Genomic DNA, 15,020 nt, shown 5'->3' on the forward strand with positions numbered 1-15,020 from the left:
TACCATCTTCCAAATCAGTTTGGGGCTGCTTACAGGATCATTGGCATCTAACACGTGGGCTAATGGAACTAATAACAGTCACCTCGTCAGAGGGACCTTTCTTGCCTCGAACGGAGCCTTTTGTTTTGGCCACTTTGCTAATTTGTTGGATTGTGAGAGGTAAACCCCCGCCTTCCTTTTCCTTGCAGTGGCCAAAACCGTGCATGCCCCCCGGCCTGTGATTGTCGTGTTGATCGAGTTACAATTTGAGGGGGAGCTGGTGATGTGGTAGTAGTTTCTATATCTACAATTGGCAGATCTTCTATAATTGCTGTCAAAGGCTCAAGAGGCCCAAGAGGCGGTTGGTGTATGCTATCTGAATTATATTCAGCTAAATTCGATAGATTTAGAATGGGCCCGCCTATGGGGACTTCCATTGAGACTCGACGTGTGTCCAGTGATAATCTTCTTTGTGCAAGTTCTATTTCATGTGTTAAAACTGAATCTGCCCTGATAAGGAAGGCATCAAGACTGCGAACAACCCTTAACCCCCCTACCCCTTTGTGGGTGCGCTTGCTCACACTCATATTTAGAACAAACAATGCTATTAGTAGTTATGGAAAATATCATACAGTCGGCAATAGGAGAAGAAATTCAAAGTCACTGACCAAGTTCACAAAGTGCAGAAAGCAAATGTTCCGATGAAATGGGGATGGCCCTGCCCTGCCTTTTCCTGGCTTCGACGGGCGTGGATGGGCCCGCCCTTGGCCCGGGCTTTGCCCGGGTAGCGCCCGGGCACGCCCGCGCGTGTCCCGCGCTGCGTGGGTCCTCCCGGGGATTTAAGCGCCTCCTGGCGCTGAGCAGTGACGTGGTCTTCCTGCGCTACTGGGGACTGATGGGATATGTAGTCCCTTCCCCTCTGGCGCGCTCGGAGTGCTAGGGGCAGGAGCGGCAACGGCTGCTAACGCAGCAACAGACCCCCACCCGAAGAATGAGGCACCAAGGGCACCAGCAGGTAGTTTACAGGCTCAGCCAAACTGACTCAAAAGGGTCCCGCGCTGCGTGGGTCATCCTGGGGATTTAAGCGCCTCCTGGCGCTGACCAGTGACGTGGTCTTCCTGCGCCACTGTGGACTGATGGGATATGTAGTCCCTTCCCCTCTGGCGCGATCGGAGTGGTAGGGGCAGGAGCGGCAACGGCCGCGAACGCAGCAACAGACCCCCACCGGAGGAATCAGGCACCAAGGGCAACAGCAGGTAGTTTACAGGCTCAGTCAAACAGACTCCAAAGCGTCCCCTTCTAATGCAGCACACATAGAAGTTGAAAAATGACATCTAAATGTATGTTTCTGTGAAGGAAGAGGGACCTTCCTGTGCATAAACAATCATAGGCAATTTGCTCTTTGTATGTGTGTTGCACAAGGCAGCACACATGGAAACAGGAAAAAAGAGGAGAAATAAAGAGCTACCCCTATTAGTAAAAAGGGGGCAGCATCAAAATCAATGGGTGTTGTGGTAGAACACCCATTGGTTTCCCTTTTCACGCTAACTACAGCGTGAAAGGGTGTCTGTTTTACAAGGCAGTGTTAAGCCACGTTAAGTGGCTTAAACCTGCCTTGTATATAAGGCGAGGTCCCTATCGCCATCACAATATCACTGAAAGTGATATTGTGGTGGTGATAGCAGTATTAAAAGAAATGGCAGGACAATGATCCATTTGCCTAGATTGTGCTTTGTGCTTTGTGCTGCTACGTACTGCAGACATCCCGCTTTGGCAATCCTCAATTGTAAGGAATCAGATGAGGAAGATGGCCTTGGTGTGTGTGCCCAGACTACTCACTATAATCGATGTTATCCCCTACTACAGTTCTTTCTCTCCACAATCCATCCTTCCATTCCTCCCAGCCCTCTCTTCTCCTGGACCCCTGCTCCAGGGGTGGCTGGGTACACTCATAAGGGTTCTAAGATTGACAGCCTCTCCACAGCACACATAAAGGGTGGGTTTATCCTAATGTGTCTGTCTCACAAGTGGGATGCACCTCATCAGTAATGACTGTGGTGATGGAAAGGTAATTTAGGAGTAAAATGCACTACAGGTATGTAATCCAAGCATTATTAGGTAGATGTAGACAGTTCTCCCTATCCCGGATGAATGAATCACGAATAGGAAAGGTAAATGTCTCTAGCTCACAATATCTGTCCAGTTGCAGAAGAGAATGGAACTTGTGATTTTCTAAGTTACTCGGCTTGTTTATGGACCATAATCCCTGATTTATTCCAACAGTAAAGCTTAGGTGAAGATAACTAAATTTAGCAACATCATAAAAACTATGAATCAGGACCACCAGTCCTTTAAACAAGTGTCAGTGCCAGGATGACAGTGAAGCCGCACACATGATCAGGAGAAATAACAATGCTGAAATAGGAGTGATGTTTTGCTGAACCAATCCCCTCTTTCCAGAGTCACATAGCAGGACCTATATTTCTCCTTAACCACTGGGAACTTTTTCTTCTTTTCTCAGTAGCTTGCTAAATCTGTACTCTGGTGCCTCAAAGGCATACTAGTACCCTAGTCCAGAGCTGACCTGGCAGTCAAGAAGTGGGGCATTATCATAGCTACATTAGTAAAGGGACTTTCTCAGGTGCACTAGTAGAGCTGTCGAACTCTTCAGCAACACCCCATAATATAAGTCTGATTTAGACCCTGGAGGGCGTCCTGCCATAAGTCAGGGTGGTGGAGGTCAACTCCTCTTCCTCCCTAGCTGGACAGTCACTTGCCAGCTTAAGAGATCACCACCGGCCTGGCACTAATCTGTGTGCATTTAGATTTCCAATGACTGAGCTAGCAGGGGCTCTACCATCAAAAACCTGTCAGTTTGCTTTGACTTGTAATTTAACATGCAAACCAAAGGATTGGCTGGCAGGCAGAGAATGCCATCATTTTTTGTGAGGGGCATAGCTTCAGGAGGGGTGTTTGGGGTGTTATACCCCTCTAACAAATGTATTTTCTGATGAATAGTTGGGTATAGGTGCTTTCAGTCGGGTTGGGTGAGGAGTCTGTCAGATTTCACCTGTGATTTTTGCATGCGCACACACTCTCTCTCGTCTCTGTATTGAAAGTCCTAATTCTTTTTGAATATTTGACAAAATATTGTCTTTCTCTCACTTAGTACTCATACTAATCCGCATTCCTCTCCATTCCGGCTATCCATTAAACCCATCTCACCCACCTTACTTGTCGTATAATGTATTTTAACATTTCATGGCAGCAGGATTGTTTGAAAATCCGAAGTACACCCCCCAATCTTACTGACCAAGCTCTGTGTATGTGATGGAGTACCCAGCCCTTCAAACTCTACATCGGTGTCTGTGTTAGAACAAGTAAAAGACTATAAAAAAATGAGAATAGCAATTTCCCATTCCCTCACAAATATTCCAGATAGATAACACTGTCCCGCATGGCAAACTACCCGAAAATGCTCAGGAAAATCCTGGGTGATAAAAATCATCTTTGTATTCTCACGAAACATCCATGAAAATCCATATGAAAGGGTTACAGTTAACGCTAATGTCCACATATAATATCTCATACCTGCCAACTTGAAGAGCAATGTCATTCTCGGCTTTGTGCCGAGAAGTACCCATGAGGCACTTTTGAACCCCACACTGCCACCAACCCCCCTCCACCCAAACAAAAAACTTGGTGAGGCTGGTGCTGATGTCCTAAGGTGTTTTCACACCCCTTACTGGATGTCTGCAGTTTAAAGCCTCTGAAAGCGAGCTGGAAAACTACTATTTACAGTGGTTTTCAGGACGTTTTGTCTGCACCGTGTGATATCGGCTCCTCACCAGGAGACAGTGTGATCAGAGCCAATATTGTGTGTCACACAGGGCCGGGGTTGGGGGTGCCGTCGAGCTCTTTGCCGGGGCTGGTTTTCGGCCGATTTTGCTACAGGGCCGATTTTGCAGCTATGCTGCAAAAACGGCCCTGTAACAAAATCGCCCCCAGGGGCCCAAAACCGGCCCCCACCCTTGCGGCGCACCGGGGGATTGCCCGGTGCCCGCAACGGCCAGTCCGGCCCTGGTGTCACAAGGCAGCACTGTGTGAGTTGGCAGGTAGGAATAATCAGATATGTATTTTGTATCTTTTACAGATTTTCGACAAACTACTGACTTTGTGCTTCGCTCTGTTCTAGAAAAAAAGTGCCCCCAGGTACCAGAACGTCACTGACAGCAATGGTATTGAAATATGGCACACAGCAACGGGACAGAAATATCATCAGTTTTCTTGAACAAGTTGCCTGTCGGGTGAGTGCTTTTTGGAGGCTACCATTCAGACTGAATAAAAAATAGTTCCCTGAGCACATTCTTTGGCTCCTGTCTATTGGCAAACCAGAGGCCTCGATATAAAAGTTGGCTCTAAAATAAATAGAAGAACATGATACAGATAATGCTATAATTTCAGCATCACATGATTTTACTTAAAACAAGTACATTAAAATAGAAGCATAGGCTCAGATACTGCTGTGGATGTAATTGTTGGACAACAGCATAGTGGTTATGATTTGTGGACGACACAAATAAACCCCTCCCGAAGCAGTACACCTAGAAGCGATACACGTGGAAAGAATCCATCTTAGAGATCATATCGCCTTTGTAGCTTGATCTCTCTGTGTCGTAAGAAAAGCATAGAGATAATAGGAAGATATGGTTGTAGTTCAAATGCATACCCAAGAAAACATATTGTCAAGTTTGGGTGAATGTGACATTGAGCCAACAGCTGAATGGATAAGTGAGTGCATGGATGGATGAATGAGTAAAAGATAGTAACAGGAGAAGAATAGAGTAAGTGAGCTCCTAGTTGGGTGAATCGTTGAATACGTGAGAGTATTAATGGCTATCTGGAAGAATTGTGAGTGCCGGAATAGATTAATGAGTCAATGTGTGGGTGATGCAGACAGGTTACACCAATTGTGAAGTCTGCTGCCTCAGATGTGGTTCTGAAAATCTGGATTTGTGTAATCGTTCTGGACTCAAGAATTAAAACTTCGTCGAAACATGACGAATTTGGTGTCAAAAGACCGAGAATGACGAGTACATCATGTACATATATTTTCAGCATATTCGGGTGACGATTTCACCTCGAAATCGTCATTTGCGTTCTGAACCCTTGGCTTCCATTTATGTATTGCCCTTTACATAGGCCTTAATCCAGTTGAATTCAACTCCACAAGGACACATACTCCTTAATCGACTTTTCCATGACCTGTGCAAGTTGGAACCATTGCCCCAGGCTGAACTCGTTAGGTCAGTTCCCCTCCCAGTGGCCGAGCAAGATAGCATCTAGGCTGAACAAGCCATAAAACCATTTCAGCGCGCACACCTGCCGTATCTTGCTCACATCTGTCTCTACTCTTTTGCTTCACTTACTTTATGATGGGGAGGTGCCTGTTTTTATTGGGGGTCCACCGATATCTGATGAAATGCTGGGCCTTGCCAAGTGATTTGTTATGGGCAGCACAACGTGAAATATGTCATCATGACTCTGCTTTTCTTTTGTAAACCAATAACTGTAAATGACATACTACAAATTCGAAGAATGTTTGCCTGAAGCTGAATATTCTGTATAAAGAGAGAAGCCTGACTTTGTAAAAGCGAGCAGTCTCCTGAGAATATACTTCCCCGTGTTGTATTTCTAGGACACTTGTTACCTTGGTTGCAGCCAATAAACTAATCTTTGACTTCACCTAGAAGACTCTGAGTTTCTGTGGTCTGGATCAGAAGGAACCCGAGGTCTCTGGGTGTACCCTGACACCGCTGGGTTACCGGTGTCTGTACCGGTTCTGAAAAACCCAGTGCCTCAGCTGGCGCCCAACGTTTGGGGCGATTCCAGTGGTACCAGTCAGCCAGAGGATCGTGAGGAGCTTCGTGTGAAAATTCCAGAGGACGGCCAACCACCTCATCGACCCCTGCATGTCGACGTGGTCCGAAGGACTTTGCTGCGAGGTTCCCCGCTTCCCGACGGCTACAAGGACTGCTGCCCTGGCTATCGCCCTGATTTGGACCCTTGAAGTTTGGTAGAGCGAAACACTAAGACGAGTCTTCTGGTGACGTCATCGATATCTCAGTTAAGTATAAGTGGAGCGTCTCCCAGTCCTTAGTTGGTCTTAGTCTTGGGTATCCTTTGGGATAATTTGTTGGTACTTGCAAGCACCAAAACCGAAGGACTCGTGTATTCACGAGAAATATCGTAATCGATAATCCTTTGAAGTTTGGAACTCGACTAGAGAGCGAAGATGCCTAGTCTTAGACTTGGAAATTTGTTTGGTCTTGGTTATAATAATAGGGACTCCCGATTGGAGGACTCATGTCCGGTTCCTCCAGTTGGAACTCCGACTTACGAGCTATATGTGAAACATGGGGTAGGCCCCATCACCTACAACGAAGTATGGATTAAATACACCAGGAAAAAAGGTGTTTTAAAATGGCCCCAATATGGTAGTTTTGATTCCGAAATCTTAGACAACCTTGAAGTTAAACTCTTTAAAAAGAAAGCCCGGCCAGCGATGTTTGACTCTTTTCACCTATGGCGTAAAGCAGCCAAACAAAAAGAAATCAAATTAGCTAAGAAAAATAAGAGAGAAGAGGGACTCTCAATAATGCAAGCTGCTATACAGTTTAAAGACAATGAAGAAGAGCAGATGAGTGAGCAGTTGCACAGGCAACGTAAAATGGCAGTAGACAAATGCTATCCAGTTTTGCCGTCTCTTCAGCAAGAGGCAGCAAAAGAGCGTGAAAAAGACCCATTAATGTCGCATTTACTAAATTCGCCACCCCCCTATGTGCAAAATGCCACGGCACCCCCGCAACCTTTAGTTGCGCAAACTACGCCTCCTGTTCTTCCACAGCACCTTCCAGCTGTTCTCCAGCTGACTCCTGTCTCTATGGTGCAGCCTGCTCCAGGCCCACCAACCACTCTTGCTTCACCTGTGTCTTCTACGATTTCGCCTAATGTACCTTCTACTTCTCCTAATGCTCCCTCTACGATTTTGCCTAGTGCTCCTTCTATTTCCCCTGATACCTCTTCTGCTATCTCTGCCCCTGCCTTATCTCACCCCGTTTTTCCACCCGTTCTTCCTTCAGTTTCACCTTCCATTCGACAGAAAATGGCCAGCACTGTTCCTAACCTTCTTTTACCTCTTTTCGGGTCGCCTACTACGACCCCTAACATGGGAAGAAGACAGTTGCGAAGTCGACTGCCTGACTATCAAGAGAGAGACTCACTGAATAGTTTAGCACAGAAATGGGTCATGGACACTGTAAAATATGATGTAGAGTCTGTCATGGAAGTCTTCCATCAATGGGAAGCAGCGACACAGAGATATGTTTTCGAACAGATGTGTGTTTTTCTTTGCGAGGATTTAGAAGACAATGATCTGGAATGCATCCCGCAAGAGATGTGTCGTGTACGGTTTAAGTTTGGAGAGGGTATGATTGTAGGTCCAGATGTGGAGAAAGCAGTTGCAATGTTGTTATCATATCGGAGTAAGGGAAGCAGTTCTGGGTCACAATCTGAGCCTAGTACATCTAGTAGGAAAAAGGCGCGACAATACCCTATGAGAGAAGTTCCCCCACAATGGAGAGAGGGTGACACGACTGCTGTCCCACCTATCCTGCCACACTTCCAGCGTGTATGGGTACATGTCCCATGGAAGCGAGCTGAAGTTTTAGCACTTAAACAAACATTACCTGATCCGCGTAAAAATCCTGCAGGGTATTACAAAGAGTTGTCGCAAACTGCTGGATCATGTATAATGAACTTAGCCGATATCGATATGCTATTTGGGAATGTTGTTCCACAGCCTTTATGGGGTAAAATTCGTCACATAGATCATGATCAGGAATTAGGTGACTCATGGGCTAATATTGCCACAGCAGATGCCCGACAAGTTGGTGGTGCTAAGCCTGAGCCTTTGATAGCAGAACTCCCTGGTAAAATAGTGGATTACATGAAAACAATAATGCCTGCAATACGTGTAAATTGGGATAAATTGTCTGCATGCAAGCAAAAGAAAGAAGAAACTGTTTCAGATTTCTTCACCAGATTTGAAGAAACATTTGTCGACCACAGCGGTCAAGATATGACCACAGAAGGTGGTCAGAGATTGTTTGTCGATAAATTCGTGCACAATCTGCTTCCAGAATTGTGTAAAAAATTAAAGGACTCAGAAAGTTCTTGGGCAGTCTCATCTTCAGCCCAGATATTGGCCACTGCACAATATTACGAAAATAGAGACAAGGATGAGAAAGATAGAGTAGAAAAGAAAACTAAAGAACAAAAAACGAAGGTTTTGCTACAGCAAGCCTATCCACCACGTGGTGGTGGTAATCAAAATAATAATGGTCAGAATCACTACCAAAATACTTTTCAGCAGCCTCAACAGTATCAGAGGAACTCGCAAAGAGTCGAGAATACTCAACCCCGTGTACCTGTAGGCCCCAGCCAGTGTTCATATTGCAGACAAGAGGGTAATTTCAAGTATAATTGTCCTATTCTATTACAACGTGCAAATGAAGTTTCTGGTGTGAAGGGTCGTGGCAGTCAGCAAGCACCTAGAGGTAGAGGGCGTGGAAACGCCCCTCAGAACGCACGTCCCCTTCCACCACAAAACTCTATGAACAGGTTTGATCAGCAAAATAACGTATCTGACAGGACAGCTCAATACTACGTTGATGATTACTATACAGAAGATGAGTATTTGGAGAATAATGATTGCTAGGACAGCCATAGACAAAGAGAGGGAGTTGTTTCAGTTCCAGTAGATCAGAGTGGACCTTACGTTGAGGTGATTACATCAGGTGTGTCAGAACCTTTTCTGTTGGATACTGGTGCTACAAAGAGTTCTATTATGCACTCCAAACTCCCTGGCGCACCTTTGTCTGGCGAAATGAACGTTTCTGTAGGTTTTTCTGGCGCCCCAGTTAGAAATCCGATTTCTTACCCTTTGTCTCTTTCTGTTGGTCCTTGTGAATTCGAAGCACCCCTCATTCTGACAACAGGTTGTGGTGAAAACTTGCTAGGATTGGATTTGTTAAAGAGATTGTATGCAACTTTGTACTGTTCTCCTTCAGGAGTACAACTTACTTTAGGTAAGAAAGTGGTTTCTCCCATGTATTTGTCAAGGGATAAAATTCCTGCAGAATTGTCGTTTCTCCCAGATATTCTTTGGGCCACTGGTCCAAATGATTTGGGTCTTTTAGAAATTCCACCATATGTTGTAACATTGAAAGCCAATGTTCAAATGCCACGAATTCCACAGTATAGGATATCTAGTGAGGGTGAAAAAGCTTTGCTAGCGATCGTTTACGAATTAATTGAAAAGGATGTCATTGAAGAAACACGAGGCAATGTTTGCAATAGTCCTGTTCTGCCTGTTTTAAAATGAACTGACCCTTCTAAGCCACCTGTGTACAGATTCGTGATTGACCTTAGAGAGGTGAATAAAATAGTTGTGCCACAATTTCCAGTTGTCCCCGACATTACCACATTATTAACTATGATTCCAGCCTCTGCCTCTTGGTTTTCGGTGATTGACCTGAAGAATGCTTTCTTCAGTATCCCGATTGCTGAGGAGAGCAGGGATATTTTTTCCTTCAGTTTAGGAGGTCGAAGCTTCTGCTTTAAACGCGCTCCTCAGGGCTACTGTGAAAGTCCATCAATATACAGTCAAGCTCTGAAAACACAGCTTGACACGATTGTTTTACCTCAAGGTGCTACTCTTGTACAATATGTGGACGATTTGCTCATTGCTGCAGATACTAAGAAAATTTGTAAAAAGGCTACGTTGACATTATTGCGTCATCTGTGTGATCTGCATCACAAGGTGTCACTTTCCAAACTGCAATATTGCCGACAAGAAGTGACCTACTTAGGTCACCTCTTATCGAAGGAGGGAAGGAAACTGACCCCAGAAAGAATTCATGCAATAGCGAAATTGAATGTGCCAAGAACACAGAGAGAAGTACGTGCTTTCTTGGGCATTACATCGTACTGTAGACAGTGGATTCCAAATTTTTCGTTATTGGCCAAACCCTTGGTGGCACTAACGTGTAAAGGTACACCCAATCCCATTCCTTGGTCTGAAGAGTGTCAGAAAAGTTTTCTTGAATTGCGCACAGCATTATGTTCGGCTCCTGTGTTAGGTACCCCCAACTACAGGAAGCCTTTCACATTGTATGTCCACGAGAAGGAGGGCTGTGCATTGTCTGTGTTGACTCAGTTATTTGGAGGTAGGCAGCGCACATGCGCCTATTTTTCGTCAACTTTGGATCTGGTAGCTAAAGCATTGCCAAGTTGTTTAAGGGCCACAGCAGCAGCAGCTGTTTCTATTCGACAGTCTGCTGGACTAGTAATGAATAATACACTGATCGTGATGGTCCCACATGCAGTAGGCACGTTGTTAAATAGAACTAAGACACAGCACTTAACTAGTGCTCGGTTGTCAAGCTACGAATTAACGCTGTTAGCAAGTCATGTGCACATAAAAAGGTGCAGTACCTTAAATCTAGCTACGTTGTTGCCAATTGCAGAGGAATCAGATGCTTTAGAACAGCACGATTGTTTTCTCACAACAGAGGAAGAGACAAAAGGGAGAGTAGATTTATTTGACACTCCTCTTGCTGACTGTGATGGTACATTATGGGTGGATGGTTCATGCTTCAAGCTCCCAAATGGTAACATGACTGCAGCATATGCTGTCACGACTTTGCAAACAGTTGTTGAAACTGCACGAGTACCACCTGGTTCAGCTCAAGCTGCAGAATTAGTTGCACTCACAAGAGCATGTGTATTGTCTAAAGGAATGAAAGTGACTATCTACACTGATAGTCAGTATGCGTTTGGAGTGGCTCACAGTTTTGGACGATTGTGGAGAGAACGTGGGTTCCTGACTTCGCATGGAGCTAAGATTCAGCATGGTCAGTTGGTGAATGAGCTTCTTGAATCACTGACCTTGCCCCTGCAAATGGCGATTGTGAAATGCAGTGCTCACAAGAAAGTGACTGATGATATTGGTCGTGGAAATGCATTTGCTGATGAGATCGCTAAAGGAACGGCAAAGAATGTGATGAGCCGAATGTATGTTGCAGGCCCTGAAAGATGGACTGGTGATGTTGGAATATGTGAGGACACAATAGAGAGTGTGAAGTCCATCCAAGCTGAAGCCACAGAGAAAGAGTTGAGCACGTGGAGAGAGAGTACAGATAGAATGGATGCAAATGGTTGTTGGATTGAATTGACAGAGCATCAGAGATGGTTGTTACCCGATGCATATGTGCTTGCAGTGGTTACAATGGCTCATGGAATGGCTCATATCAGCGTGCAAGGATTTGCGAGTTGTTGGCCCCAGTGTGGAAGAATTCAGGGATTCCCAAGTGTGCAGAGAATGTTGTCAAGAATTGCATGGTATGTCTGAAGCACAATCCTGGTAGGGGAACCCCAACTCCAGCTGTTCATTTTGCACCTCCTACGTATCCGTTCGAGGTTTTGCAGCTAGATTTCATACACATGGAGAGGTGCAACAACTTAAAATACGTGCTCGTTGTTGTTTGTGCTTTCTCAAGATGGGTAGAAGCATATCCCCTGAAAGACAATACGGCCTTGTCCACAGCAAAAGCCCTTGTGAAAGAATACTTCCCCAGGTTCGGAATGCCTAGAATGGTCTGGTCTGATAACGGAAGTGAATTTGTTGGTCGTGTGATGAAGAGAGTGTGTGAAGGGCTAGGCATTAGGCAGAAGTTCCACGCTGCAAATCACCCCCAATCAGCTGGATTAGTAGAATGTTACAATGGCACGCTTAAACTTAAATTGGCCAAGATCCAAGCGAGCACAGGTCTTAAATGGCCTGACGCTCTACCCTTAGCACTCCTATCCACCAGAATGACTGTGCATTCGCGAGTGAAACTCAGCCCTTATGAGATTGTCTTTGGCCGGCCAGCCAACATATGGGGAGTGCCTAGGCCCACGAAGTTCAGCGAGCTAGAATACCCTATTGTGCTTGATTACCTGTATGAATTGACTTCTAAATTGCGTGTTTTGCATCAACAGGTACATGACTCCCTGCCTCCGGCCTCTGATACTCCAGGACACCCCATAAACCCTGGATCCTGGGTGTTGATAAAGAATTTCCAAAGGACTAAAAACGACCAGCCCAGGTGGACGGGACCATACCTCGTCCTTCTCTCTACCAGATCAGCAGTTCGAGTAGAAGGGAAGAAGGCCTGGATCCACGGGGTCCACTGTAAAAGGGTACCCTTACCTCTGCCCTATGACCAGTGGGTCCAGGAGGGTGTCGCTGACCCAGAACCTGATGCCGTGCCAAATACTGTCCCTTTTAATGATTTGTGTGTAAAAGGAACTGACTCTGAACAGGAAAACGAAAACATTTTGCACAAGGCTGTGCCACCATCCAAGCGAGTAAACATTACAGAGCCTGACCTGTTGTTCCCGGATCAGACAATACCTGGGAAACAACGGTATAATTTGAGACCGAGAAAAACGAACTAATAAAATAATTTCTTTTGCAATTTGAGACTAAGATCCATGGACAAATAAAAAGATATTTCTTTTTCCCCCAAGTACTATTTTTGAAAGTGCAGCTCTCCCATCTAAGAAACTTGCTAATTTTTGTTTTTTGAACCGCCATCCGGGTTCCGCTGCTAGGGCTGCGGTTGATTAAAGTCTTTTTTGGGTGCAGCTAACGACGTTAGGTCGGTAGTTCTGGTTGGTCCAAGGGAGTTGCCCTAGACTGACAGAAGCATCCCTTAGCAGAGGCAACCTCCCACCGCGGGCAGCACTTTAGAGAGGATGGAGTTTCCCGATGTGGAGAGACCTGCCAAACAAATGAACTTTAAGCACAGACTGTGTAAAACGATGACAAAGAAAAGTTTTATAATATTGTGTATTTTTATGCTATTCAATGTCATGATATTTTTAATAAGTTATGTTTTATTCTCTTTTCATGTAACATTTGCACCCGCTGCATCACCCATACCTCCTCCCACTGTTTCTCCTCATTCTTTCCACCCTTTGCCTGACCACGAATCAAATAGGAGATTGGAGTTCATTAATAACTCCTTTGTTCAGTTGTTACATCAACACCAACTTGTAATGAACACAACTAACTGTTGGGTGTGCGGTCTCATGCCTCACACAACTGATAAAGGTATCTCTTATTTGGTCCTGCCATTTAGTCACAATGGTTCTGTATGGGCATATAAGACAATGTTCATATATGCACACGAAATCTACCCCCTACGTTCTGTAACAGACAACCCTAGGAAAAGTGCTCTAGTCAAAGGTATAGTTGACATGATTAAGGAAGGTATTTCTTATGAAACTATCCCTAGAGATGAGACACTACTATACATAGGATGGAACATGACTGGATATGGAGCTACTCTGAGTGAGAAACAGCAAGCTAAGAGATCGTCCCCGATTTGGATTGTACCCCATCAGGGTCATCTGTGTCTGCAAGGTAATGGCACGAATCCCAGGGCTCAGTTAGGGAAGAGTGTCTGTACTGAAACGTATATGTTTGGATCTCAGACTTCCCCTGCGTTTTTAGCAGCTAAGGGTACCTATTTCATCTGCCATGATAAAGCCTATACATGGTTGCCCCCTGACTTTTCGGGCTCCTGTTTTGTTTCCTTCCTGTTACCTCCCACCTACACAGCAGCGGCAGACTACCACAGGACAAGGATAGTTAGAGGTGTCTTGAGTAAAGAGGACACTGCAGGTCAAGAATTTGGAGACTTTGCAAAGGATTTTCTGCCGTTCTGGGGATCCATGGCTAACAGCAGAAACATAAGGCAATTGACAAGGGTAGTTGAGTCCACCGTGATAGAAACTACTGGTGCCCTTAGTAACCTGACTGCTGAGCTCCAGTCGGATCGACTTATGACCCTTCAGAACAGGGTCGCTTTAGATGTCATACTTGCAGACCGAGGTGGGGTATGCAGATTGATCCAATCTAGTTGCTGTATCTTCATCCCTTGTAACGCTCCAACAGTGTACCAGGCCATCTCCAAACTACATAAGATTTCCGAATCTATTCATGTGGATAAAGGAGATTGGTCATTGATGGGATGGTTCTGGGAACTGATATCCGCCTGGGGATGGAAAATTTTAATGGTCATTGGGATGGTCTTAGCCATTCTTTTCCTGTTCTGTCTATGCATACAGTGTGCTCCTGCAATATGTGGCCTCTGTGTTACATCATGTGTAAGGAAGCCTGTGACAAGAGATGAACTAAGTACTAGAATGATGTTACAGCAACATCTCAATGACTTTAGGAATATAGATCTGGACTCAGACTAACATGAGGATAGATTAATTGCCTCTGTAAGGGCAAAAGGAGGGATTGTGGTTCTGAAAATCTGGATTTGTGTAATCGTTCTGGACTCAAGAATTAAAACTTCGTCGAAACATGACGAATTTGGTGTCAAAAGACCGAGAATGACGAGTACATCATGTACATATATTTTCAGCATATTCGGGTGACGATTTCACCTCGAAATCGTCATTTGCGTTCTGAACCCTTGGCTTCCATTTATGTATTGCCCTTTACATAGGCCTTAATCCAGTTGAATTCAACTCCACAAGGACACATACTCCTTAATCGACTTTTCCATGACCTGTGCAAGTTGGAACCATTGCCCCAGGCTGAACTCGTTAGGTCAGTTCCCCTCCCAGTGGCCGAGCAAGATAGCATCTAGGCTCAACAAGCCATAAAACCATTTCAGCGCGCACACCTGCCGTATCTTGCTCACATCTGTCTCTACTCTTTTGCTTCACTTACTTTATGATGGGGAGGTGCCTGTTTTTATTGGGGGTCCACCGATATCTGATGAAATGTTGGGCCTTGCCAGGTGATTTGTTATGGGCAGCACGACGTGAAATATGTACATGTCACCATGACTCTGCTTTTCTTTTGTAAACCAATAACTGTAAATGACATACTACAAATTCGAAGAATGTTTGCC

The 15,020-nt window shown here is 45.1% G+C and overlaps 1 protein-coding gene across 1 annotated transcript in view; it reads right to left on the bottom strand.

Annotated features, from left to right (window-relative positions):
• Positions 1–15,020, bottom strand: part of FNDC1 (fibronectin type III domain containing 1) — a 1,317,427-nt gene that overhangs the window by 401,424 nt on the left and 900,983 nt on the right. The window lies entirely within an intron of this gene.

Source organism: Lissotriton helveticus, chromosome 6 (genome assembly GCF_964261635.1).
Source record: "Lissotriton helveticus chromosome 6, aLisHel1.1, whole genome shotgun sequence".
Lineage (NCBI taxonomy): Eukaryota > Metazoa > Chordata > Amphibia > Caudata > Salamandridae > Lissotriton > Lissotriton helveticus.